Below are 24,456 nucleotides of genomic sequence, written 5' to 3' on the forward strand. Positions count from 1 at the left end.
TGAATGTCCCTCTCAATTAGGACTCTCCTAGCTAGAGTCCTAACAAACCCGCCCTCTTCAAATCAGCCTTGTCCTCGAGGCTGACGATTCATGAATTTTGGGAATTTGATCTTCAAGTCATCATAGTTCTCCAAATGGCATCTTCTGTTAGTAGGTTTGCCCACTGTATTAACAATTCAGTAGTGGATCGTCGTCGTCGAATCATAATCCGTCGATCAATAATGGCACTTGGCTGAGTCTGAAGTCCTCCTTGGGTAGTCATATTTGGTGGGTGGCTTTGGGCTATCTCCAAGCACCTATTTACAACTTCTGTCTGGCCGTCGGTTTGTGAGTGATGCCATTCCATCTTAATATCCTCAAGGAAGTCGCTGGTCGGAAGTGAAATGGCCAAAACTTCAGCTTGCTCGGGTAGTTGCGAAAGCGCATCTGCAAGAACATTCTCTTTCCCCTTTTTGTAAGTGATTTCATAATCAAATCCAAGAAGTTTTGTTACCCAGTTTTGCTGCTCAGGGGATGATATCTTTCGTTCCAAAAAGTACTTGAGGCTTTTATGGTCGGTTTTAATTTGAAATCGTCGACTAATCAAGTAGGGTCTCCACCTCGTTGCTGCGCGCACAATAGCGAGCATCTCCTTATCATATGTTGACTTATTTTGATGGGAGGGAGATAATGCCTTGCTAGTGTATGCGAGTGGTCGACCATCTTGCATGAGAATTGCTCCAATTCCGACTCCAGATTCGTCGGCCTCAATAATGAAGGGTCGGTTGAAATCTGGTAGTGTTAGCACCGGCATCATCGTCATGGCTGCCTTAAGTTTGTCGAAGGCAACAGAGGCTCTATTCGACCATTGGAAGACATCTTTTTTCAGAAAGGAAGTAAGTGGTGCACTGATCTCTCCATAGTTTTTCACGAACTTGCAGTAGTAGCCTGTTAAACCGAGAAAGCCATGTAGCAATTTTATGTTCCTCGGGGTCAGCCAGTTTTGCATTGCTCCAATTTTGAAGGGGTCTACTACCACACCTTCCTCTGATATGATATGCCCAAGATATTCCACCTTCTTTTGAAGAAAGCAAAAATTCATAGTGGTTGTTGTGTATTCGAAAGGCGATTTTCGGTATGTCTTCTTCGCATACTCGTATTTAATGATACCCGGATCAAAGGTCCAGCTTTGTAAAGATTTGTGCTCCCTGTCATCTACTATTGGAATAGGGTATTTATCCTTGATGGTAATGCCATTGAGAGCTCGGTAATCAATGCATATTCGCCATGTTCCATCCTTCTTGTGTACAAGTAGCACCAGTGAAGAGTAGGGGCTGCAACTTGGCCGAATAACTCCTGTTTCGAGCATCTCTTTTATAATCCTTTCTATTTCATCATTCTGGAGATGTGGATACTGATATGGCTGAGTATTTGCTGGAGATTTGCTTGGAAGAATCATTAAACAATGATCATACCGATGGGTAAGAGGTAGATTGCACGGTTCCATAAATATATCTGAAAATTCAGCAAGCAAAGGAAGTAGGTTTGAATCATTAAATTCTATTAGCTCTCCCTTTGTTTGCTGCTCAAGTTGTACCAAGAATCCGCTGCATGCTTTATGCAAAACCTTCTCCATTTGTTGTGTGCAAATCATCGTTACGTCGCCCCCACGTTTCCCGTGCAGTATCACCTGTTTCTCTTTATTGCAAAATTTCATAATTAGTTGTATAAAATTCCAAGAAACATCACCTAATGTCATCAACCATTCAATTTTGAGCATGGTCTTATGATCATCAAGAGGGAGAAGGAAGAATTCTGCAATTATCTCTTGGTCCTGCAGCAATAGTTTCTCCTGCGGGCGCCTACGATCACACTTCAAAATCCGTCTGTCGGTGACCTTAACATCAAACCTGCTGCAATTCTCAATAGGTAAGTTCATATGGACAGCAACCATACTGTTTAGGAAGTTATTAGTGCTGCCCGTGTCGATGAGAACAGTGATCGATTGTTGTTTGAGAAGGCCTCCAACTTTCATCGTTTGCGGGTTTGAGTAGCCAGCTAGTGTATGTACTGTAACTTCGGTCGGTTGTGGCTCTTCTTCTGCATCTTCTTCATATTCAAGGCTCTCTTTTGGATGTTTAATAACCTCTTCTTCTATCGGTTCAATCATAAGAAGTCCCCCTTTACTACAGCGATGCTCATGGCTCCACGGCTCGTCACAATACCAACATAACCCCTTCGCATATCGCTCCCGAAGCTCTTCTCTTGTTAGCCTCTTTGGTGTAGGGACTCGGTCGACAGTAGGGGGGGCTAAGGACTTCAATATTACTGGTTGAGGAGCAACCCTAGTCCTCCGAGCTTCATGGTTCAATTGCTCCTCTTGATGTCGTGCGAAAGAGATGGCTGCCATAAGCGTGTACGGTTGTCGCGCTTTAACTTCTCCTCGGATCTCCGGCTTCAAGCCCTCAATGAAGGTCCTCAATAGCTGTTTTTGAGACCAATCAAGAGTTTGATTAGATAACCTTTCAAACCTGGTTTGGTACTCCTGAATGGTGGAGGTTTGTCGGATCTTTGCTAGTTGTCCGTCAATATTCTTGTAATCGGTTGGTCTGAAGCGGATCAGCAGTCCTTCTTTGAATTGTTGCCATGAAAAGACTCCATAAGTATGTTCAAACCAGTCAAACCACTGTATAGCATCCCCTTCAAGATGTATAGCTGCAATTTTCACCATAGATGCATCCGTAGTTTTATGGTACCGAAAATATCGCTCCGCGCACGAGATCCAACCAATTGGGTCTCCTTCTTCCCATCTAGGGAATTCCACTCTCATGCATTAATAGTTGGGGTTGGTCATAGAGCTTCCCCTCTCTTGGAAGTCATATCTTTGGGCTTGGTGTGATTGGGCAAAGCTCTCTCCTTGATGTGATTTCTTCGGGCTTAGTGGTCGGCCCAATCTGAGTTCGGTAAAGAGCATCCGAATCTTATCCTCCATTCGTGCCTCCAAGGCTTCGAATTTAGTATTGATTGCCTCCTTAGATACCATAGTATATATCTTCAAATCTGTGATGTTAAGATCTCTCTTTTGTTGTTGGGTTAAAGGCATGTATAGGTTGAGAGAAGTGATGGTCGAAAGGGTTGGTGGATTGGTGGATGTAGGCTGCGGTTTAGGCTTGTTTTGTTGCTGTTTTGGGTGCAGTTTGAGGGTGTGGTTTGGTAGAGTTTTAGGGCTATGGATGAAAGGTTTGGATCTGTGGTAGATGGTAGCAAAGGTTTGATAGAAATCAGTGGAAGTTTGCTACAGAATTGTATTGTCTTGTAAGAGCAGAATTGTCGTCGAAGAAACAGCGGTTTCTCGATGAAATTTCCACCAAAAACTTGAGAGATTTGAGGAGGGAATTGATAGAAAAATCACAGTTTATATGATAGCAAGGATGTCCAATTTGATCAAGAAAATTTCGGCAGGAACAGCAAGAAAATTGATGCAAGTTGCGATAGCAGAAATCTCGTCGAAAAATTTCAGCGGTCTACGACGAAAATTTGCAGCAACCCAAAATCATTTTTAGAGATGAATTCCTTAGTAGATCAATCTTAGATGGAAGCCAAGATGATCTATGAAGTGTATAAGAAATTTCATTCAAAAAAGATTGCAAATAGATGGGTTAAGGCAACAATATGCGGCTGAAATTTTCTGCAGCATAGATTTTCAAGTGTAGCAGATTGGACGTAAAAGATCAGTGGTTTATATTGAGAATTTTTCGACGAAACCAAAGGAAAATCCACTGTTAGGAAGTTTCAAAGCAATCATAAAAATTTCGTAGAGATTTGGACAGAAAAAATATAGTATCAAGATCAAACAAATAGTGCTATGCGGTTGAAATTTTACGGTGCAGATTTTCAAGTATAGCAGATTAGACGTAAAAGATCAACGGTTTATATTGAGAATTTTTTGACAAAACCAAAGGAAAATCTGCTATTAGGAAGTGTCAAAGCTGTCATAAAAATTTCGTAGAAATTTGGATAGAAAAAGCACAGTAGCAAGATCAAACAGATGGTGCTATGCGGCTGGAATTCTGCAATGTATCTTTCGTCGTAGAGATGAAAACTTTGTGACGAAAAGTTTATGCAGCAATATAAGAACGATTTTGTTTTTTTGATTTTCGAATAAGGATAACTAAATTGCAGCAGTAGTAAGGTAGGAAACCAGAACCTGTTGCAATTCACGGGGAGATCAAAGGATGATCCGCGGTGATGGAGATGATTGCGGAATTCGGTGACGATCTTTTAAGCAATTGTGGGAATTGCTTTGGATGGTTGTAGAGGGTTGATGGATGGCTGTGGAAGGGCAGCGAGATGCCAAGAACGCTGCTCTGATACCAGGTGTTAGAACCCTTGCAGATTCTAAACTTGGGGTTGATCTCTTTAGGGGATCGGCCTCCTTGGAACTCTATAGGGGTTCCTCCCTCCAAGTTGCTGCTCAAAGGCTGCAGAAAAGATTCATCTATTGCTTATCAAAAGAGGATGAATACATAACTATTTATAGGGTTTCTAAACCCTAACTCCTAATAGGACTCCTACTCAAGAGTCCTACTCAAGACTCATAATAGGACTCCTACTCAAGAGTCCTACTCAATTAAGACTCCTACTCAAGACTCCTAATAGGACTCCTACTCAAGACTCCTATTCCCTTACAACTCCTAATTCTTCTCTAAGAAAAAACCTCCTACATGAATGTCCCTCTTAATTAGGACTCTCCTAGCTAGAGTCCTAACAGAATGTCCCTCTCAATTAGGACTCTCCTAGCTAAAGTTCTAACAGTTTTACATGAATGTCCCTCTCAATTAGGACTCTCCTAGCTAGAGTCCTAACACTCAAAGAGAGCTTTCCGGATTGGGGTCGCAATAGCGATTCCTAGATCGTTCTAGAAAGTGACGATGGTTTCGGCACACGCTTGCCGTGACCGATACGCAGTCGTCGGGCTAGGGCTCGGAGAGAGCTTGCAATAGGGATTTCGTGAACGTTCGAGAAAGCGCCGACGGTTTCATGATGGGCAAGAGGCTCCGGACGTTGATGCGCCGACCGCGACGTGCAAATAGGCGAGGGACGAAGCTCGCGTAACGGGTGCGATAATGGCAGCACTAAATCACCGGATCCCATCAAAACAACGAAGTTTAGCGTGCTTGGGCCAGAGTACTACTACGATGGGTGACCCCCTGGGAAGTCCTCGTGTTGCACTCCTTTTTGCATCCCGGGATACGAAACATCTCCCGTAGAGCTCCGAGACGATTGTTTTGGGGCTGGAAATTTGCTGTGACCGCTACGCAGTCCGTATCGAGGGGCTCAAAGAGAGTTTTCCGGATTGGGGTCGCAATAGCAATTCCGAGATCATTCTAGAAAGTGCCGATGGTTTCGGCACGCGCTTGCCGTGACCGATATGCAGTCGTCGGGCTAGGGCTCGGAGAGAGCTTGCAATAGGGATTTCGTGAACGTTCGAGAAAGCGCCGACGGTTTCGTGACGGGCAAGAGGCTCCGTACGTTGATGCGCCGACCGCGACGTGCACATAGGCGAGGGACGAAGCTCGCGAAACGGGTGCGATAATGGCAGCACTAAATCACCGGATCCCATCAAAACACCAAAGTTTAGCGTGCTTGGGCCAGAGTAGTACTACGATGGGTGACCCCCTGGGAAGTCCTCGTGTTGCACTCCTTTTTGCATCCCGGGATACGAAATATCTCCCGTAGAGCTCCGAGACGATTGTTTTTGGGCTGGAAATTTGCTGTGACCGCTACGCTGTCAGTATCGAGGGGCTCGGAGAGAGCTTTCCGGATTGGGGTCGCAATAGCGATTCCGAGATCGTTCTAGAAAGTGCCGATGGTTTCGGCACGCGCTTGCCGTGACCGATACGCAGTCGTCGGGCTAGGGCTCGGAGAGAGCTTGCAATAGGGATTTCGTGAACGTTCGAGAAAGCGCCGACGGTTTCGTGATGGGCAAGAGGCTCCGGACGTTGATGCGCCGACCGCGACGTGCAAATAGGCGAGGGACGAAGCTCGCGTAACGGGTGCGATAATGGCAGCACTAAATCACCGGATCCCATCAAAACACCGAAGTTTAGCGTGCTTGGGCCAGAGTACTACTACGATGGGTGACCCCTTGGGAAGTCCTCGTGTTGCACTCCTTTTTGCATCCCGGGATACGAAACATCTCCCGTATTGCTCCGAGACGATTGTTTTGGGGCTGGAAATTTGCTGTGACCGCTACGCAGTCCGTATCGAGGGGCTCAAAGAGAGCTTTCCGGATTGGGGTCGCAATAGCGATTCCGAGATCGTTCTAGAAAGTGCCGATGGTTTCGGCACGCGCTTGCCGTGACCGATATGCAGTCGTCGGGCTAGGGCTCGGAGAGAGCTTGCAATAGGGATTTCGTGAACGTTCGAGAAAGCGCCGACGGTTTCGTGACGGGCAAGAGGCTCCGTACGTTGATGCGCCGACCGCGACGTGCACATAGGCGAGGGACGAAGCTCGCGAAACGGGTGCGATAATGGCAGCACTAAATCACCGGATCCCATCAAAACACCGAAGTTTAGCGTGCTTGGGCCAGAGTAGTACTACGATGGGTGACCCCCTGGGAAGTCCTCGTGTTGCACTCCTTTTTGCATCCCGGGATACGAAATATCTCCCGTAGAGCTCCGAGACGATTGTTTTTGGGCTGGAAATTTGCTGTGACCGCTACGCTGTCAGTATTGAGGGGCTCAAAGAGAGCTTTCCGGATTGGGGTCGCAATACCGATTCCTAGATCGTTCTAGAAAGTACCGATGGTTTCGGCACGCGCTTGCCGTGACCGATACGCAGTCGTCGGGCTAGGGCTCGGAGAGAGCTTGCAATAGGGATATCGTGAACGTTCGAGAAAGCGACGACGGTTTCACGACGGGCAAGAGGCTCCGGACGTTGATGCGCAGACCGCGACGTGCACATAGGCGAGGGACGAAGCTCGCGAAACGGGTGCGATAATGCCAGCACTAAATCACCGGATCCCATCAAAACTCCGAAGTTAAGCGTGCTTGGGCCAGAGTAGTACTAGGATGGGTGACCCCCTGGGAAGTCCTCGTGTTGCACTCCTTTTTGCATCCCGGGATACGAAACATCTCTCGTAGAGCTCCGAGACGATTGTTTTGGGGCGGGAAATTTGCTGTGACCGCTACGCAGTCAGTATCGAGAGGCTCAAAGAGAGCTTTCCAGATTAGGGTCGCAATAGCGATTCCTAGATCGTTCTAGAAAGTGCCGATGGTTTCGGCACGCGCTTGCCATGACCGATACGCAGTCGTCGGGCTAGGGCTCGGAGAGAGCTTGCAATAGGGATTTCGTGAACGTTCAAGAAAGCGCCGACGGTTTCGTGACGGGCAAGAGGCTCCGGACGTTGATGCGCCGACCGCGACGTGCACATAGGAGAGGGACAAAGCTCGCGAAACGGGTGCGATAATGGCAGCACTAAATCACCGGATCCCATCAAAACATCGAAGTTTAGCGTGCTTGGGACAGAGTAGTACTACGATGGGTGACCCCCTGGGAAGTCCTCGTGTTGCACTCCTTTTTGCATCCCGGGATACGAAACATCTCCCGTAGAGCTCCGAGATGATTGTTTTGGGGCTGGAAATTTGCTGTGACCGCTACGAAGTCAGTATCGAGGGGCTCGGAGAGATATTTCCGGATTGGGGTCGCAATAGCGATTCCGAGATCGTTCTAGAAAGTGCCGATGGTTTCGGCACGCGCTTGCCGTGACCGATACGCAGTCGTCGGGCTAGGACTCGGAGAGAGCTTGCAATAGGGATTTCGTGAACGTTCGAGAAAGCGCCGACGGTTTCGTGACGGGCAAGAGGCTCCGGACGTTGATGCGCCGACCGCGACGTGCAAATAGGCGAGGGACGAAGCTCGTGAAACGGGTGCGATAATGGCAGCACTAAATCACCGGATCCCATCAAAACACCGAAGTTAAGCGTGCTTGGGCCAGAGTAGTACTACGATGGGTTACCCCTTGGGAAGTCCTCGTGTTGCACACCTTTTTGCATCCCGGGATACGAAACATCTCCCGTAGAGTTCCGAGACATTTGTTTTGGGGCTGGAAATTTGCTGTGACCTCTACGCAGTCAGTATCGAGGGGCTCCGAGAGAGCTTTCTGGATTGGTGTCGCAATAGCGATTCCTAGATCGTTCTAGAAAGTGCCGATGGTTTCGGCACGCGCTTGCCGTGACCGATACGCAGTCGTCGGGCTAGGGCTTGGAGAGAGCTTGCAATAGGGATTTCGTGAACGTTCGAGAAAGCGCCGACGGTTTCGTGACGGGCCAGAGGCTTCAGACGTTGATGCGCCGACCGCGATGTGCACATAGGCGAGGGACGATACTCGCGAAACGGGTGCGATAATGGCAGCACTAAATCACCGGATCCCATCAAAACACCGAAGTTTAGCGTGCTTGGGCCAGAGTATTACTACGATGGGTGACCCCCTGGGAAGTCCTCGTGTTGTACTCCTTTTTGCATCCCGGGATACGAAACATCTCCCGTAGAGCTCCGAGACATTTGTTTTGGGGCTGGAAATTTGCATTTACCGCTACGCAGTCAGTATCGAGGGGCTCGAAGAGAGCTTTCCGGATTGGGGTCGCAATAGCGATTCCTAGATCGTTCTAGAAGGTGCCAATGGTTTTGGCACGCGCTTGCCATGACCGATACGCAGTCGTCGGGCTAGGGCTCGGAGAGAGCTTGCAATAGGGATTTCGTGAACGTTCGAGAAAGCGCCGACGTTTTCGTGATGAGCAAGAGGCTCCGGACGTTGATGCGCCGATCGCGACGTGCACATGGGCGAGGGACGAAGCTCACGAAACGGGTGCGATAATGGTAGCACTAAATCACCGGATCCCAACAAAACACCGAAGTTTAGCGTGCTTGGGCCAGAGTAGTACTACGATGGGTGACCCCCAGGGAAGTCCTCGTGTTGCACTCCTTTTTGCATCCCGGAATACAAAACATCTCCCGTAGAGCTCCGAGACGTTTGTTTTGGGGCTCGAAATTTGCTGTGACCGCTACGCAGTCAGTATCGAGGGGCTCGGAGAGAGCTTTCCGGATTGGGGTCACAATAGCGATTCCTAGATCGTTCTAGAAAGTGCCGATGGTTTCGGCACGCGCTTGCCGTGACCGATACGTAGTCGTCGGGCTAGGGCTCGGAGAGAGCTTGCTATAGGGATTTCGTGAACGTTCGAGAAAGCGCCGATGGTTTCGTGACGGGCAAGAGGCTCCGGACGTTGATGCGCCGAACGCGACGTGCACATAGGCGAGGGACGAAGCTCGCGAAACGGGTGCGATAATGGCAGCTATAAATCACCGGATCCCATCAAAACACCGAAGTTAAGCATGCTTGGGCCAGAGTATTACTACGATGGGTGACCCCTTGGGAAGTCCTCCTGTTGCACTCCTTTTTGCATCCCGGGATACGAAACATCTCCCGTAGAGCTCCGAGACGTTTGTTTTGGGACTGGAAATTTGCTCTGACCGTTACGCAGTCAGTATCGAGGGGCTCGAAGAGAGCTTTCTGGATTGGGGTCGCAATAGCGATTCCTAGATCGTTCTAGAAAGTGCCGATGGTTTCGGCACGCGCTTACCGTGACCGATACGCAGTCGTTGGGCTAGGGCTTGGAGAGAGCTTGCAATAGGGATTTCGTGAACGTTCGAGAAAGCGCCGACGTTTTCGTGACGGTCAAGAGGCTCCGGACGTTGATGCGCCGACCGCGACGTGCAAATAGGCGAGGGACGAAGCTCGCGTAACGGGTGCGATAATGGCAGCACTAAATCACCGGATCCCATCAAAACACTGAAGTTTAGCGTGCTTGGGCCAGAGTACTACTACGATGGGTGACCCCCTGGGAAGTCCTCGTGTTGCACTTCTTTTTGCATCCCGGGATACGAAACATCTCCCGTAGAGCTCCGAGACGATTGTTTTGGGGCTGGAAATTTGCTGTGACCGCTACGCAGTCCGTATCGAGGGGCTCAAAGAGAGCTTTCCGGATTGGGGTCGCAATAGCGATTCCGAGATCGTTCTAGAAAGTGCCGATGGTTTCGGCACGCGCTTGCCGTGACCGATATGCAGTCGTCGGGCTAGGGCTCGGAGAGAGCTTGCAATAGGGATTTCGTGAACGTTCGAGAAAGCGCCGACGGTTTCGTGACGGGCAAGAGGCTCCGTACGTTGATGCGCCAACCGCGACGTGCACATAGGCGAGGGACGAAGCTCGCGAAACGGGTGCGATAATGGCAGCACTAAATCACCGGATCCCATCAAAACACCGAAGTTTAGCATGCTTGGGCCAGAGTATTACTACGATGGGTGACCCCCTGGGAAGTCCTCGTGTTGCACTCCTTTTTGCATCCCGGGATACGAAACATCTCTCGTAGAGCTCCGAGACGATTGTTTTGGGGCGGGAAATTTGCTGTGACCGCTACGCAGTCAGTATCGAGAGGCTCAAAGAGAGCTTTCCAGATTAGGGTCGCAATAGCGATTCCTAGATCGTTCTAGAAAGTGCCGATGGTTTCGGCACGCGCTTGCCATGACCGATACGCAGTCGTCGGGCTAGGGCTCGGAGAGAGCTTGCAATAGGGATTTCGTGAACGTTCAAGAAAGCGCCGACGGTTTCGTGACGGGCAAGAGGCTCCGGACGTTGATGCGCCGACCGCGACGTGCACATAGGAGAGGGACGAAGCTCGCGAAACGGGTGCGATAATGGCAGCACTAAATCACCGGATCCCATCAAAACATCGAAGTTTAGCGTGCTTGGGACAGAGTAGTACTACGATGGGTGACCCCCTGGGAAGTCCTCGTGTTGCACTCCTTTTTGCATCCCGGGATACGAAACATCTCCCGTAGAGCTCCGAGATGATTGTTTTGGGGCTGGAAATTTGCTGTGACCGCTACGAAGTCAGTATCGAGGGGCTCGGAGAGATATTTCCGGATTGGGGTCGCAATAGCGATTCCGAGATCGTTCTAGAAAGTGCCGATGGTTTCGGCACGCGCTTGCCGTGACCGATACGCAGTCGTCGGGCTAGGACTCGGAGAGAGCTTGCAATAGGGATTTCGTGAACGTTCGAGAAAGCGCCGACGGTTTCGTGACGGGCAAGAGGCTCCGGACGTTGATGCGCCGACCGCGACGTGCAAATAGGCGAGGGACGAAGCTCGTGAAACGGGTGCGATAATGGCAGCACTAAATCACCGGATCCCATCAAAACACCGAAGTTAAGCGTGCTTGGGCCAGAGTAGTACTACGATGGGTTACCCCTTGGGAAGTCCTCGTGTTGCACACCTTTTTGCATCCCGGGATACGAAACATCTCCCGTAGAGTTCCGAGACATTTGTTTTGGGGCTGGAAATTTGCTGTGACCTCTACGCAGTCAGTATCGAGGGGCTCCGAGAGAGCTTTCTGGATTGGTGTCGCAATAGCGATTCCTAGATCGTTCTAGAAAGTGCCGATGGTTTCGGCACGCGCTTGCCGTGACCGATACGCAGTCGTCGGGCTAGGGCTTGGAGAGAGCTTGCAATAGGGATTTCGTGAACGTTCGAGAAAGCGCCGACGGTTTCGTGACGGGCCAGAGGCTTCAGACGTTGATGCGCCGACCGCGATGTGCACATAGGCGAGGGACGATACTCGCGAAACGGGTGCGATAATGGCAGCACTAAATCACCGGATCCCATCAAAACACCGAAGTTTAGCGTGCTTGGGCCAGAGTATTACTACGATGGGTGACCCCCTGGGAAGTCCTCGTGTTGTACTCCTTTTTGCATCCCGGGATACGAAACATCTCCCGTAGAGCTCCGAGACATTTGTTTTGGGGCTGGAAATTTGCATTTACCGCTACGCAGTCAGTATCGAGGGGCTCGAAGAGAGCTTTCCGGATTGGGGTCGCAATAGCGATTCCTAGATCGTTCTAGAAGGTGCCAATGGTTTTGGCACGCGCTTGCCATGACCGATACGCAGTCGTCGGGCTAGGGCTCGGAGAGAGCTTGCAATAGGGATTTCGTGAACGTTCGAGAAAGCGCCGACGTTTTCGTGATGAGCAAGAGGCTCCGGACGTTGATGCGCCGATCGCGACGTGCACATGGGCGAGGGACGAAGCTCACGAAACGGGTGCGATAATGGTAGCACTAAATCACCGGATCCCAACAAAACACCGAAGTTTAGCGTGCTTGGGCCAGAGTAGTACTACGATGGGTGACCCCCAGGGAAGTCCTCGTGTTGCACTCCTTTTTGCATCCCGGAATACAAAACATCTCCCGTAGAGCTCCGAGACGTTTGTTTTGGGGCTCGAAATTTGCTGTGACCGCTACGCAGTCAGTATCGAGGGGCTCGGAGAGAGCTTTCCGGATTGGGGTCACAATAGCGATTCCTAGATCGTTCTAGAAAGTGCCGATGGTTTCGGCACGCGCTTGCCGTGACCGATACGTAGTCGTCGGGCTAGGGCTCGGAGAGAGCTTGCTATAGGGATTTCGTGAACGTTCGAGAAAGCGCCGATGGTTTCGTGACGGGCAAGAGGCTCCGGACGTTGATGCGCCGAACGCGACGTGCACATAGGCGAGGGACGAAGCTCGCGAAACGGGTGCGATAATGGCAGCTATAAATCACCGGATCCCATCAAAACACCGAAGTTAAGCATGCTTGGGCCAGAGTATTACTACGATGGGTGACCCCTTGGGAAGTCCTCCTGTTGCACTCCTTTTTGCATCCCGGGATACGAAACATCTCCCGTAGAGCTCCGAGACGTTTGTTTTGGGACTGGAAATTTGCTCTGACCGTTACGCAGTCAGTATCGAGGGGCTCGAAGAGAGCTTTCTGGATTGGGGTCGCAATAGCGTGTTAGGACTCTAGCTAGGAGAGTCCTAATTGAGAGGGACATTCATGTAAAACTATTAGAACTTTAGCTAGGAGAGTCCTAATTGAGAGTGACATTCTGTTAGGACTCTAGCTAGGAGAGTCCTAATTGAGAGGGACATTCATGTAGGAGGTTTTTTCTTAGAGAAGAATCAGGAGTTGTAAGGGAATAAGAGTCTTGAGTAGGAGTCCTATTAGGAGTCTTGAGTAGGAGTCTTAATTGAGTAGGACTCTTGAGTAGGAGTCCTATTAGGAGTCTTAATTGAGTAGGACTCTTGAGTAGGAGTCCTATTAGGAGTCTTAATTGAGTAGGACTCTTGAGTAGGAGTCCTATTAGGAGTTAGGGTTTAGAAACCCTATAAATAGCTATGTATTCCTCCTCTTTTCTCAAGCAATAGATGAATCTTTTCTGCAGCCTTTGAGCAGCAACTTGGAGGGAGGAACCCCTATAGAGTTCCAAGGAGGCCGATCCCCTAAAGAGATCAACCCCAAGTTTAGAATCTGCAAGGGTTCTAACACCTGGTATCAGAGCAGCGTTCTTGGCGTCTCGCTGCCCTTTCACAGCCATCCATCAACCCTCCACAACCATCCAAAGCAATTCCCACAATTGCTTAAAAGATCGTCACCGAATTCCGCCATCATCTCCACCACCACGGATCATCCTTTGATCTCCCCGTGAATTGCAACAGGTTCTGGTTTCCTACCTTACTGCTGCTGCAATTTAGTTATCCTTATTCGAAAATCCAAAAAAAAAAAAAAAAAAAAAAATCGTTCCTATATTGCTGCATAAACTTTTCGTCACAAAGTTTTCATCTCTACGACGAAAGATATATTGCAGAATTCCAGCCGCATATCACCATCTGTTTGATCTTGCTACTGTGCTTTTTCTATCCAAATTTCTATGAAATTTTTATGACATCTTTGACACTTCTTAACAGTGGATTTTCCTTTGGTTTCATCAAAAAATTCTCAATATAAACTACTGATCTTTTATGTCCAATCTGCTGCACTTGAATTGCAGAATTCAAGCTGCATAGCACCATCTGTTTGATCTTGCTACTGTGCTTTTTCTATCCAATTTTCTACGAAATTTTTATGACATCTTTGACACTTCCTAACAGTAGATTTCCCTTTGGTTTCATCGAAAAATTCTCAATATAAACTACTGATCTTTTATGTCCAATCTGCTACACTTGAAAATCTATGCTGCAGAAAATTTCAACTACATATCGTTGCCTTAACCCATCTATTTGCAATCTTTTTTGAATGAAATTTCTTATAGACTTCATATATCATCTTGGCTTCCATCTAAGATTGATCTATTAAGAAATTCATCTCTAAAAACGATTTTATGTTGCTGCAAATTTTCATCGTAACCCGCTGAAATTTTTCGACGATAATTCTGCAATTCCAACTTGCACCAATTTCTTTGCTGTTATACTGCCGAAATTTTCTTGATTAAATTAGATATCCTTGCTGTCATATAAACTGTGATTTTGCTATCAATTCCCTCCTCAATTCTCTTAAGTTTTTGGTGGAAATTACGTCGAGAAACCGCTGTTTCTTCAACGACAATTCTGCTCTTACAAGACAATACAATTCTGCAGCAAACTTCCACTGATTTCTATCAAACCTTTGCTACCATCTACCACAGATCCAAATCTTTCATCCATAGCCCTAAAACTCTACCAAACCACACCCTCAAACTGCACCCAAAACAACAACAAAACAAGCCTAAACCGCAGCCTACATCCACCAATCCACCAACCCTTTCGACCATCACTTCTCTCAACCTATACATGCCTTTAACCCAACAACAAAAGAGAGATCTTAACATCACAGATTTGGAGGCATATACTATGACATCTAAGGAGGCAATCAATGCTAAATTCGAAGCCTTGGAAGCACGAATGGAGGATAAGATTCGGACGCTCTTTACCGAACTCAGATTGGGCCGACCACTAAGCCTGAAGAAATCATATCAAGGAGAGAGCTTTGCCCAATCGCACCAAGCCCGAAGATATGACTTCCAAGAGAGGGGAAGCTCTATGACCAACCCCAACTATCCATGCATGAGAGTGGACTTCCCTAGATGGGAAGAAGGAGACCCGATTGGTTGGATCTCGCGTGCGGAGCGATATTTTCGGTACCACAAAACCGCGGATGCATCTATGGTGAAAATTGCTGCTATACATCTTGAAGGGGATGCCATACAATGGTTTGACTGGTTTGAACATACATATGAAGTCCTTTCGTGGCAACAATTCAAAGAAGGACTGCTGATCCGCTTCAGACCAACCGATTACGAGAATATTGATGGACAACTAGCAAAGATCCGACAAACCTCCACCATTTGGGAGTACCAAACCAGGTTTGAAAGGTTATCTAATCAAACTCGTGATTGGTCTCAAAAACAGCTATTGAGGACCTTCATTGAGGGCTTGAAGCCAGAGATCCGAGGAGAAGTTAAAGCGCGACAACCGTACACGCTTATGGCAGCCATCTCTTTCGCACGACATCAAGAGGAGCAATTGAACCATGAAGCTCGAAGGATTAGGGTCGCTCCTCAACCAGCAATACTAAAGCCCTTAGCCCCCCCTATTATTGATCGAGTCCCTGCACCAAAAAGGTTGACAAGAGAAGAGCTTCAGGAGCGATCTGCGAAGGGGTTATGTTGGCATTGCGACGAGCCGTGGAGCCATGAGCATCGCTGTAGTAAAGGGGGACTTCTTATGATTGAACCAATAAAAGAAGAGGTCATTGAACATCTAGAAGAGAGCCTTGAACATGAAGAAGAAGATGCAGAAGAAGAGCCACAACCAACCGAAGTTACGGTACATACACTAGCCGGCTACTCAAACCCGCAAACGATGAAAGTTGGAGGCCTTCTCAAACAACAACCGATCACTGTTCTCATCGACACGGGCAGTACTAGTAACTTCATAAACAGTAAGGTTGCTGTCCATATGAACTTATCTATTGAGAATTGCAGCAGGTTTGTCGTTAAGGTCGCCAACGGACGGATTTTGAAGTGTGATCGTAGGCGCCCGCAGGAGAAACTATTGCTGCAGGACCAAGAGATAATTGAAGATTTCTTCCTTCTCTCTCTTGATGATCATGAGACCATGCTCAGAATTAAATGGTTGACAACATTAGGTGATGTTTCTTGGAATTTTATGCAACTAATTATGAAATTTTGCAGTAAAGAGAAACATGTGATATTGCACGGGAAACGTGGGGGCGACGTAATGATGATTTGCACACAACAAATGGAGAAGGTTTTGCATAAAGCATGCAGCGGATTCTTGGTACAACTTGAGCAGCAAACAAAGGGAGAGCTAATAGAATTTAACGATTCAAACCTACTTCCTTTGCTTGCTGAATTTTCAGATATATTTATGGAACCGTGCAATCTACCTCTTACCCATCGGCATGATCATTGTTTAATGATTCTTCCAAGCAAATCTCCAGCAAATACTCAGCCATATCAGTATCCACATCTCCAGAAGGATGAAATAGAAAGGATTATAAAACAGATGCTCGAAACAGGAGTTATTCGGCCAAGTTGCAGCCCCTACTCTTCACTAGTGCTACTTGTACACAAGAAGGACGGAACATGGCGAATATGCATTGATTACCGAGCTCTCAATGGCATTACCATCAAGGATAAATACCCTATTCCAATAGTAGATGAATTGCTAGATGAAAGGGAGCACAAATCTTCACAAAGCTGGACCTTCGATCCGGGTATCATCAAATACGAGTATGCGAAGAAGACATACCGAAAACCACCTTTTGAACACACAACAACCACTATGAATTTTTGCTTTCTTCAAAAGGAAGAATATCTTGGGCATATCATATCAGAGGAAGGTGTGGCACTAGACCCCTTCAAAATTGGAGCAATGCAAAACTGGCTGACCCCGAGGAACATAAAATTGCTACATGGCTTTCTGGGTTTAACAGGCTACTACTGCAAGTTCGTAAAAAACTATGGAGAGATCAGTGCACCACTTACTTCCTTTCTGAAAAAAGAAGTCTTCCAATGGTTGGACAGAGCCTCTGCTGCCTTCGACAAACTTAAGGCAGCCATGACGACGACGCCGGTGCTAACACTACCAGATTTCAACCGACCCTTCATTATTGAGGCCGACGCATCTGGAGTCGGAATTGGAGCAATTCTCATGCAAGATGGTCGACCACTCGCATACACTAGCAAGGCATTATCTCCCTCCCATCAAAATAAGTCAACATATGATAAGGAGATGCTCGCTATTGTGCGCGCAGCAACGAGGTGGAGACCCTACTTGATTGGTCGACGATTTCAAATTAAAACCGACCATAAAAGCCTCAAGTACTTTTTAGAACGAAAGATATCATCCCCTGAGCAGCAAAACTGGGTAACAAAACTTCTTGGATTTGATTATGAAATAACTTACAAAAAGGGGAAAGAGAATGTTCTTGCAGATGCGCTTTCGCAGCTACCCGAGCAAGCTGAAGTTTTGGCCATTTCACTTCCGACCAGCGACTTCCTTGACGATATTAAGATGGAATGGCATCACTCACAAACCGACGGCCAGACAGAAGTTGTAAATAGGTGCTTGGAGATAGCCCAAAGCCACCCACCAAATATGACTACCCAAGGAGGACTTCAGACTCAGCCAAGTGCCATTATTGATCGACGGATTATGACTCGACGACGACGATCCACTACTGAATTGCTAATACAGTGGGCAAACCTACTAACAGAAGATGCCACTTTGGAGAACTATGATGACTTGAAGATCAAATTCCCAAAATTCATGAATCGTCAGCCTCGAGGACAAGGCTGATTTGAAGAGGGCGGGTTTGTTAGGACTCTAGCTAGGAGAGTCCTAATTGAGAGGGACATTCATGTAAAACTATTAGAACTTTAGCTAGGAGAGTCCTAATTGAGAGTGACATTCTGTTAGGACTCTAGCTAGGAGAGTCCTAATTGAGAGGGACATTCATGTAGGAGGTTTTTTCTTAGAGAAGAATCAGGAGTTGTAAGGGAATAAGAGTCTTGAGTAGGAGTCCTATTAGGAGTCTTGAGTAGGAGTCTTAATTGAGTAGGACTCTTGAGTAGGAGTCCTATTAGGAGTCTTAATTGAGTAGGACTCTTGAGTAGGAGTCCTATTAGGAGTCTTAATTGAGTAGGACTCTTGAGTAGGAGTCCTATTAGGAGTTAGGGTTTAGAAACCCTATAAATAGCTATGTATTCCTCCTCTTTTCTCAAGCAATAGATGAATCTTTTCTGCAGCCTTTGAGCAGCAACTTGGAGGGAGGAACCCCTATAGAGTTCCAAGGAGGCCGATCCCCTAAAGAGATCAACCCCAAGTTTAGAATCTGCAAGGGTTCTAACATAGCGATTCCTAGATCGTTCTAGAAAGTGCCGATGGTTTCGGCACGCGCTTACCGTGACCGATACGCAGTCGTTGGGCTAGGGCTTGGAGAGAGCTTGCAATAGGGATTTCGTGAACGTTCGAGAAAGCGCCGACGTTTTCGTGACGGTCAAGAGGCTCCGGACGTTGATGCGCCGACCGCGACGTGCAAATAGGCGAGGGACGAAGCTCGCGTAACGGGTGCGATAATGGCAGCACTAAATCACCGGATCCCATCAAAACACTGAAGTTTAGCGTGCTTGGGCCAGAGTACTACTACGATGGGTGACCCCCTGGGAAGTCCTCGTGTTGCACTTCTTTTTGCATCCCGGGATACGAAACATCTCCCGTAGAGCTCCGAGACGATTGTTTTGGGGCTGGAAATTTGCTGTGACCGCTACGCAGTCCGTATCGAGGGGCTCAAAGAGAGCTTTCCGGATTGGGGTCGCAATAGCGATTCCGAGATCGTTCTAGAAAGTGCCGATGGTTTCGGCACGCGCTTGCCGTGACCGATATGCAGTCGTCGGGCTAGGGCTCGGAGAGAGCTTGCAATAGGGATTTCGTGAACGTTCGAGAAAGCGCCGACGGTTTCGTGACGGGCAAGAGGCTCCGTACGTTGATGCGCCAACCGCGACGTGCACATAGGCGAGGGACGAAGCTCGCGAAACGGGTGCGATAATGGCAGCACTAAATCACCGGATCCCATCAAAACACCGAAGTTTAGCATGCTTGGGCCAGAGTATTACTACGATGGGTGACCCCCTGGGAAGTCCTCGTGTTGCACTCCTTTTTGCATCCCGGGATACGAAACATCTCACTTAGAGCTCCGAGATGATTGTTTTGGGGCTGGAAATTTGCTGTGACCGCTACGCAGTCAGTATCGAGGGGCTCGGAGAGAGCTTTCCGGATTGGGTTCGTAATAGCGATTCCGAGATCGTTCTAGAAAGTGCCGATGGTTTCAGCACGCGCTTGCCGTGACCGATACGCATTCGTCGGGCTAGGGCTCGGAGAGAGCTTGCAATAGGGATTTCGTGAACGTTCGAGAAAGCGCCGACGGTTTCGTGACGGGCAAGAGGCTCCGTACGTTGATGCGCCAACCGCGACGTGCACATAGGCGAGGGACGAAGCTCGCGAAACGGGTGCGATAATGGCAGCACTAAATCACCGGATCCCATCAAAACACCGAAGTTAAGCGTGCTTGGGCCAGAGTATTACTACGATGGGAGACCCCTTGGGAAGTCCTCGTGTTGCACTCCTTTTTGCATACCGGGATACGAAATATCTCCCGTAGAGCTCCGAGACGTTTGTTTTGGGGCTGGAAATTTGCTTTGACCGCTACGCAGTCAGTATCGAGGGGCTCAAAGAGAGCTTTCCGGTTTGGGGTCGCAATAGCGATTCCTAGATCGTTCTAGAAAGTGCCGATGGTTTCGGCACACGCTTGCCGTGACCGATACGCAGTCGTCGGGCTAGGGCTCGGAGAGAGCTTGCAATAGGGATTTCCTGAACGTTCGAGAAAGCGCCGACGGTTTCGTGATGGGCAAGAGGCTCCGGACGTTGATGCGCCGACCGCGACGTGCAAATAGGCGAGGGACGAAGCTCGCGTAACGGGTGCGATAATGGCAGCACTAAATCACTGGATCCCATCAAAACACCGAAGTTTAGCGTGCTTGGGCCAGAGTACTACTACGATGGGTGACCCCCTGGGAAGTCCTCGTATTGCACTCCTTTTTACATCCCGGGATACGAAACATCTCCCGTAGAGCTCCGAGACGATTGTTTTGGGGCTGGAAATTTGCTGTGACCGCTACGCAGTCCGTATCGAGGGGCTCAAAGAGAGCTTTCCGGATTTGGGTCGCAATAGCGATTCCGAGATCGTTCTAGAAAGTGCCGATGGTTTCGGCACGCGCTTGCCGTGACCGATATGCAGTCGTCGGGCTAGGGCTCGGAGAGAGCTTGCAATAGGGATTTCGTGAACGTTCGAGAAAGCGCCGACGGTTTCGTGACGGGCAAGAGGCTCCGTACGTTGATGCGCCGACCGCGACGTGCACATAGGCGAGGGACGAAGCTCGCGAAACGGGTGCGATAATGGCAGCACTAAATCACCGGATCCCATCAAAACACCGAAGTTTAGCGTGCTTGGGCCAGAGTATTACTACAATGGGTGACCCCCTGGGAAGTCCTCGTGTTGCACTCCTTTTTGCATCCCTGGATACGAAACATCTCACTTAGAGCTCCGAGACGATTGTTTTGGGGCTGGAAATTTGCTGTGACCGCTACGCAGTCAGTTTCGAGGGGCTCGGAGAGAGCTTTCCGGATTGGGGTCGTAATACCGATTCCGAGATCGTTCTAGAAAGTGCCGATGGTTTCAGCACGCGCTTGCCGTGACCGATACGCATTCGTCGGGCTAGGGCTCGGAGAGAGCTTGCAATAGGGATTTCGTGAACGTTCGAGAAAGCGCCGACGGTTTCGTGATGGGCAAGAGGCTCCGGACGTTGATGCGCCGACCGCGACGTGCACATAGGCGAGGGACGAAGCTCGCGAAACGGGTGCGATAATGGCAGCACTAAATCACCGGATCCCATCAAAACACCGAAGTTAAGCGTGCTTGGGCCAGAGTATTACTACGATGGGAGACCCCTTGGGAAGTCCTCGTGTTGCACTCCTTTTTGCATACCGGGATACGAAATATCTCCCGTAGAGCTCCGAGACGTTTGTTTTGGGGCTGGAAATTTGCTTTGACCGCTACGCAGTCAGTATCGAGGGGCTCAAAGAGAGCTTTCCGGATTGGGGTCGCAATAGCGATTCCTAGATCGTTCTAGAAAGTGACGATGGTTTCGGCACACGCTTGCCGTGACCGATACGCAGTCGTCGGGCTAGGGCTCGGAGAGAGCTTGCAATAGGGATTTCGTGAACGTTCGAGAAAGCGCCGACGGTTTCATGATGGGCAAGAGGCTCCGGACGTTGATGCGCCGACCGCGACGTGCAAATAGGCGAGGGACGAAGCTCGCGTAACGGGTGCGATAATGGCAGCACTAAATCACCGGATCCCATCAAAACACCGAAGTTTAGCGTGCTTGGGCCAGAGTACTACTACGATGGGTGACCCCCTGGGAAGTCCTCGTGTTGCACTCCTTTTTGCATCCCGGGATACGAAACATCTCCCGTAGAGCTCCGAGACGATTGTTTTGGGGCTGGAAATTTGCTGTGACCGCTACGCAGTCCGTATCGAGGGGCTCAAAGAGAGTTTTCCGGATTGGGGTCGCAATAGCGATTCCGAGATCGTTCTAGAAAGTGCCGATGGTTTCGGCACGCGCTTGCCGTGACCAATATGCAGTCGTCGGGCTAGGGCTCGGAGAGAGCTTGCAATAGGGATTTCGTGAACGTTCGAGAAAGCGCCGACGGTTTCGTGACGGGCAAGAGGCTCCGTACGTTGATGCGCCGACCGCGACGTGCACATAGGCGAGGGACGAAGCTCGCGAAACGGGTGCGATAATGGCAGCACTAAATCACCGGATCCCATCAAAACACCAAAGTTTAGCGTGCTTGGGCCAGAGTAGTACTACGATGGGTGACCCCCTGGGAAGTCCTCGTGTTGCACTCCTTTTTGCATCCCGGGATACGAAATATCTCCCGTAGAGCTCCGAGACGATTGTTTTTGGGCTGGAAATTTGCTGTGACCGCTACGCTGTCAGTATCGAGGGGCTCGGATAGAGCTTTCCGGATTGGGGTCGCAATAGCGATTCCGAGATCGTTCTAGAAAGTGCCGATGGTTTCGGCACGCACTTGCCGTGACCGATACGCAGTCGTCGGGCTAGGGCTCGGAGAGAGCTTGCAATAGGGATTTCGTGAACGTTCGAGAAAGCGCCGACGGTTTCGTGATGGGCAAGAGGCTCCGGACGTTGATGCGCCGACTGCGACGTGCAAATAGGCGAGGGACGAAGCTCGCGAAACGGGTGCGATAATGGCAGCACTAAATCACCGGATCCCATCAAAACACCGAAGTTAAGCGTGCTTGGGCCAGAGTATTACTACGATGGGAGACCCCTTGGGAAGTCCTCGTGTTGCACTCCTTTTTGCATACCGGGATACGAAATATCTCCCGTAGAGCTCCGAGACGTTTGTTTTGGGGCTGGAAATTTGCTTTGACCGCTACGCAGTCAGTATCGAGGGGCTCAAAGAGAGCTTTCCGGATTGGGGTCGCAATAGCGATTCCTAGATCGTTCTAGAAAGTGCCGATGGTTTCGGCACACGCTTGCCGTGACCGATACGCAGTCGTCGGGCTAGGGCTCGGAGAGAGCTTGCAATAGGGATTTCGTGAACGTTCGAGAAAGCGCCGACGGTTTCGTGATGGGCAAGAGGCTCCGGACGTTGATGCGCCGACCGCGACGTGCAAATAGGCGAGGGACGAAGCTCGCGTAACGGGTGCGATAATGGCAGCACTAAATCACCGGATCCCATCAAAACACCGAAGTTTAGCGTGCTTGGGCCAGAGTACTACTACGATGGGTGACCCCCTGGGAAGTCCTCGTGTTGCACTCCTTTTTGCATCCCGGGATACGAAACATCTCCCGTATTGCTCCGAGACGATTGTTTTGGGGCTGGAAATTTGCTGTGACCGCTACGCAGTCCGTATCGAGGGGCTCAAAGAGAGCTTTCCGGATTGGGGTCGCAATAGCGATTCCGAGATCGTTCTAGAAAGTGCCGATGGTTTCGGCACGCGCTTGCCGTGACCGATATGCAGTCGTCGGGTTAGGGCTCGGAGAGAGCTTGCAATAGGGATTTCATGAACGTTCGAGAAAGCGCCGACGGTTTCGTGACGGGCAAGAGGCTCCGTACGTTGATGCGCCGACCGCGACGTGCACATAGGCGAGGGACGAAGCTCGCGAAACGGGTGCGATAATGGCAGCACTAAATCACCGGATCCCATCAAAACACCGAAGTTTAGCGTGCTTGGGCAAGAGTAGTACTACGATGGGTGACCCCCTGGGAAGTCCTCGTGTTGCACTCCTTTTTGCATCCCGGGATACGAAATTTCTCCCGTAGAGCTCCGAGACGATTGTTTTTGGGCTGGAAATTTGCTGTGACCGCTACGCTGTCAGTATCGAGGGGCTCGGAGAGAGCTTTCCGGATTGGGGTCGCAATAGCGATTCCGAGATCGTTCTAGAAAGTGCCGATGGTTTCGGCACGCGCTTGCCGTGACCGATACGCAGTCGTCGGGCTAGGGCTCGGAGAGAGCTTGCAATAGGGATTTCGTGAACGTTCGAGAAAGCGCCGACGGTTTCGTGATGGGCAAGAGGCTCCGGACGTTTATGCGCCGACTGCGACGTGCAAATAGGCGAGGGACGAAGCTCGTGAAACGGGTGCGATATTGGCAGCACTAAATCACCGGATCCCATCAAAACACCGAAGTTAAGCGTGCTTGGGCGAGAGTAGTACTACGATGGGTTACCCCTTGGGAAGTCCTCGTGTTGCACTCCTTTTTGCATCCCGGGATACGAAACATCTCCCGTAGAGCTCCGAGACGTTTGTTTTGGGGTTGGAAATTTGCTGTGACCGCTACGCAGTCAGTATCGAGGGGCTCGGAGAGAGCTTTCCGGATTGGGGTCGCAATAGCGATTCCTAGATCGTTCTAGAAAGTGCCGATGGTTTCGGCACGCGCTTGCCGTGACCGATACGCAATCGTCGGGCTAGGGCTCGGAGAGAGCTTGCAATAGGGATTTCGTAAACGTTCGAGAAAGCGCCGACAGTTTCGTGACGGGCAAGAGGCTCCAGACGTTGATGCGCCGACCGCGATGTGCACATAGGCGAGGGACGAAGCTCGCGAAACGGGTGCGATAATGGCAGCACTAAATCACCGGATCCCATCAAAACACCGAAGTTTAGCGTGCTTGGGCCAGAGTTTTACTACGATGGGTGACCCCTTGGGAAGTCCTCGTGTTGCAGTCCTTTTTGCATCCCGGGATACGAAACATCTCCCGTAGAGCTCCGAGACGTTTGTTTTGGCGCTGGAAATTTGCTTTGACCGCTACGCAGTCAGTATCGAGGGGCTCGAAGAGAGCTTTCCGGATTGGGGTCGCAATACCGATTCCTAGATCGTTCTAGAAAGTGCCGATGGTTTCGGCACGCGCTTGCCGTGACCGATACGCAGTCGTCGGGCTAGGGCTCGGAGAGAGCTTGCAAT

At 49.5% G+C, this 24,456-nt stretch overlaps 1 non-coding gene and 29 pseudogenes across 1 annotated transcript; all 30 read left to right on the top strand.

Moving 5' to 3' along the window:
- The first annotated feature begins 5,095 nt into the window (after positions 1-5,095).
- Positions 5,096-5,214, top strand: LOC135604596 (5S ribosomal RNA; annotated as a pseudogene).
- Positions 5,215-5,564: 350 nt separating this feature from the next.
- Positions 5,565-5,683, top strand: LOC135603564 (5S ribosomal RNA; annotated as a pseudogene).
- A 350-nt stretch (positions 5,684-6,033) lies between these two features.
- LOC135603963 (5S ribosomal RNA) lies at positions 6,034-6,152 on the top strand (annotated as a pseudogene).
- Positions 6,153-6,502: 350 nt separating this feature from the next.
- LOC135602809 (5S ribosomal RNA) lies at positions 6,503-6,621 on the top strand (annotated as a pseudogene).
- A 350-nt stretch (positions 6,622-6,971) lies between these two features.
- On the top strand, positions 6,972-7,090 carry LOC135600178 (5S ribosomal RNA). Its single transcript, XR_010482505.1, has one exon. It is a non-coding gene; the product is annotated as a 5S ribosomal RNA (ribosomal RNA).
- Positions 7,091-7,440: 350 nt separating this feature from the next.
- Positions 7,441-7,559, top strand: LOC135604482 (5S ribosomal RNA; annotated as a pseudogene).
- Positions 7,560-7,909: 350 nt separating this feature from the next.
- LOC135602839 (5S ribosomal RNA) lies at positions 7,910-8,028 on the top strand (annotated as a pseudogene).
- Positions 8,029-8,378: 350 nt separating this feature from the next.
- On the top strand, positions 8,379-8,497 carry LOC135604313 (5S ribosomal RNA; annotated as a pseudogene).
- A 350-nt stretch (positions 8,498-8,847) lies between these two features.
- Positions 8,848-8,966, top strand: LOC135604411 (5S ribosomal RNA; annotated as a pseudogene).
- A 350-nt stretch (positions 8,967-9,316) lies between these two features.
- Positions 9,317-9,435, top strand: LOC135599346 (5S ribosomal RNA; annotated as a pseudogene).
- A 350-nt stretch (positions 9,436-9,785) lies between these two features.
- LOC135604460 (5S ribosomal RNA) lies at positions 9,786-9,904 on the top strand (annotated as a pseudogene).
- Positions 9,905-10,254: 350 nt separating this feature from the next.
- Positions 10,255-10,373, top strand: LOC135604380 (5S ribosomal RNA; annotated as a pseudogene).
- A 350-nt stretch (positions 10,374-10,723) lies between these two features.
- LOC135604483 (5S ribosomal RNA) lies at positions 10,724-10,842 on the top strand (annotated as a pseudogene).
- A 350-nt stretch (positions 10,843-11,192) lies between these two features.
- LOC135602840 (5S ribosomal RNA) lies at positions 11,193-11,311 on the top strand (annotated as a pseudogene).
- A 350-nt stretch (positions 11,312-11,661) lies between these two features.
- Positions 11,662-11,780, top strand: LOC135604314 (5S ribosomal RNA; annotated as a pseudogene).
- Positions 11,781-12,130: 350 nt separating this feature from the next.
- LOC135604412 (5S ribosomal RNA) lies at positions 12,131-12,249 on the top strand (annotated as a pseudogene).
- A 350-nt stretch (positions 12,250-12,599) lies between these two features.
- Positions 12,600-12,718, top strand: LOC135599347 (5S ribosomal RNA; annotated as a pseudogene).
- Positions 12,719-18,474: 5,756 nt separating this feature from the next.
- Positions 18,475-18,593, top strand: LOC135604461 (5S ribosomal RNA; annotated as a pseudogene).
- Positions 18,594-18,943: 350 nt separating this feature from the next.
- Positions 18,944-19,062, top strand: LOC135604381 (5S ribosomal RNA; annotated as a pseudogene).
- A 350-nt stretch (positions 19,063-19,412) lies between these two features.
- LOC135603165 (5S ribosomal RNA) lies at positions 19,413-19,531 on the top strand (annotated as a pseudogene).
- Positions 19,532-19,881: 350 nt separating this feature from the next.
- LOC135604154 (5S ribosomal RNA) lies at positions 19,882-20,000 on the top strand (annotated as a pseudogene).
- A 350-nt stretch (positions 20,001-20,350) lies between these two features.
- LOC135604162 (5S ribosomal RNA) lies at positions 20,351-20,469 on the top strand (annotated as a pseudogene).
- A 350-nt stretch (positions 20,470-20,819) lies between these two features.
- LOC135603167 (5S ribosomal RNA) lies at positions 20,820-20,938 on the top strand (annotated as a pseudogene).
- Positions 20,939-21,288: 350 nt separating this feature from the next.
- On the top strand, positions 21,289-21,407 carry LOC135603844 (5S ribosomal RNA; annotated as a pseudogene).
- A 350-nt stretch (positions 21,408-21,757) lies between these two features.
- LOC135603565 (5S ribosomal RNA) lies at positions 21,758-21,876 on the top strand (annotated as a pseudogene).
- Positions 21,877-22,226: 350 nt separating this feature from the next.
- On the top strand, positions 22,227-22,345 carry LOC135603168 (5S ribosomal RNA; annotated as a pseudogene).
- Positions 22,346-22,695: 350 nt separating this feature from the next.
- On the top strand, positions 22,696-22,814 carry LOC135603845 (5S ribosomal RNA; annotated as a pseudogene).
- Positions 22,815-23,164: 350 nt separating this feature from the next.
- On the top strand, positions 23,165-23,283 carry LOC135602456 (5S ribosomal RNA; annotated as a pseudogene).
- Positions 23,284-23,633: 350 nt separating this feature from the next.
- Positions 23,634-23,752, top strand: LOC135601722 (5S ribosomal RNA; annotated as a pseudogene).
- A 350-nt stretch (positions 23,753-24,102) lies between these two features.
- Positions 24,103-24,221, top strand: LOC135604635 (5S ribosomal RNA; annotated as a pseudogene).
- Positions 24,222-24,456: the final 235 nt, after the last annotated feature.

The sequence above is a fragment of the Musa acuminata genome, chromosome BXJ2-1 (genome assembly GCF_036884655.1).
Source record: "Musa acuminata AAA Group cultivar baxijiao chromosome BXJ2-1, Cavendish_Baxijiao_AAA, whole genome shotgun sequence".
NCBI lineage: Eukaryota > Viridiplantae > Streptophyta > Magnoliopsida > Zingiberales > Musaceae > Musa > Musa acuminata.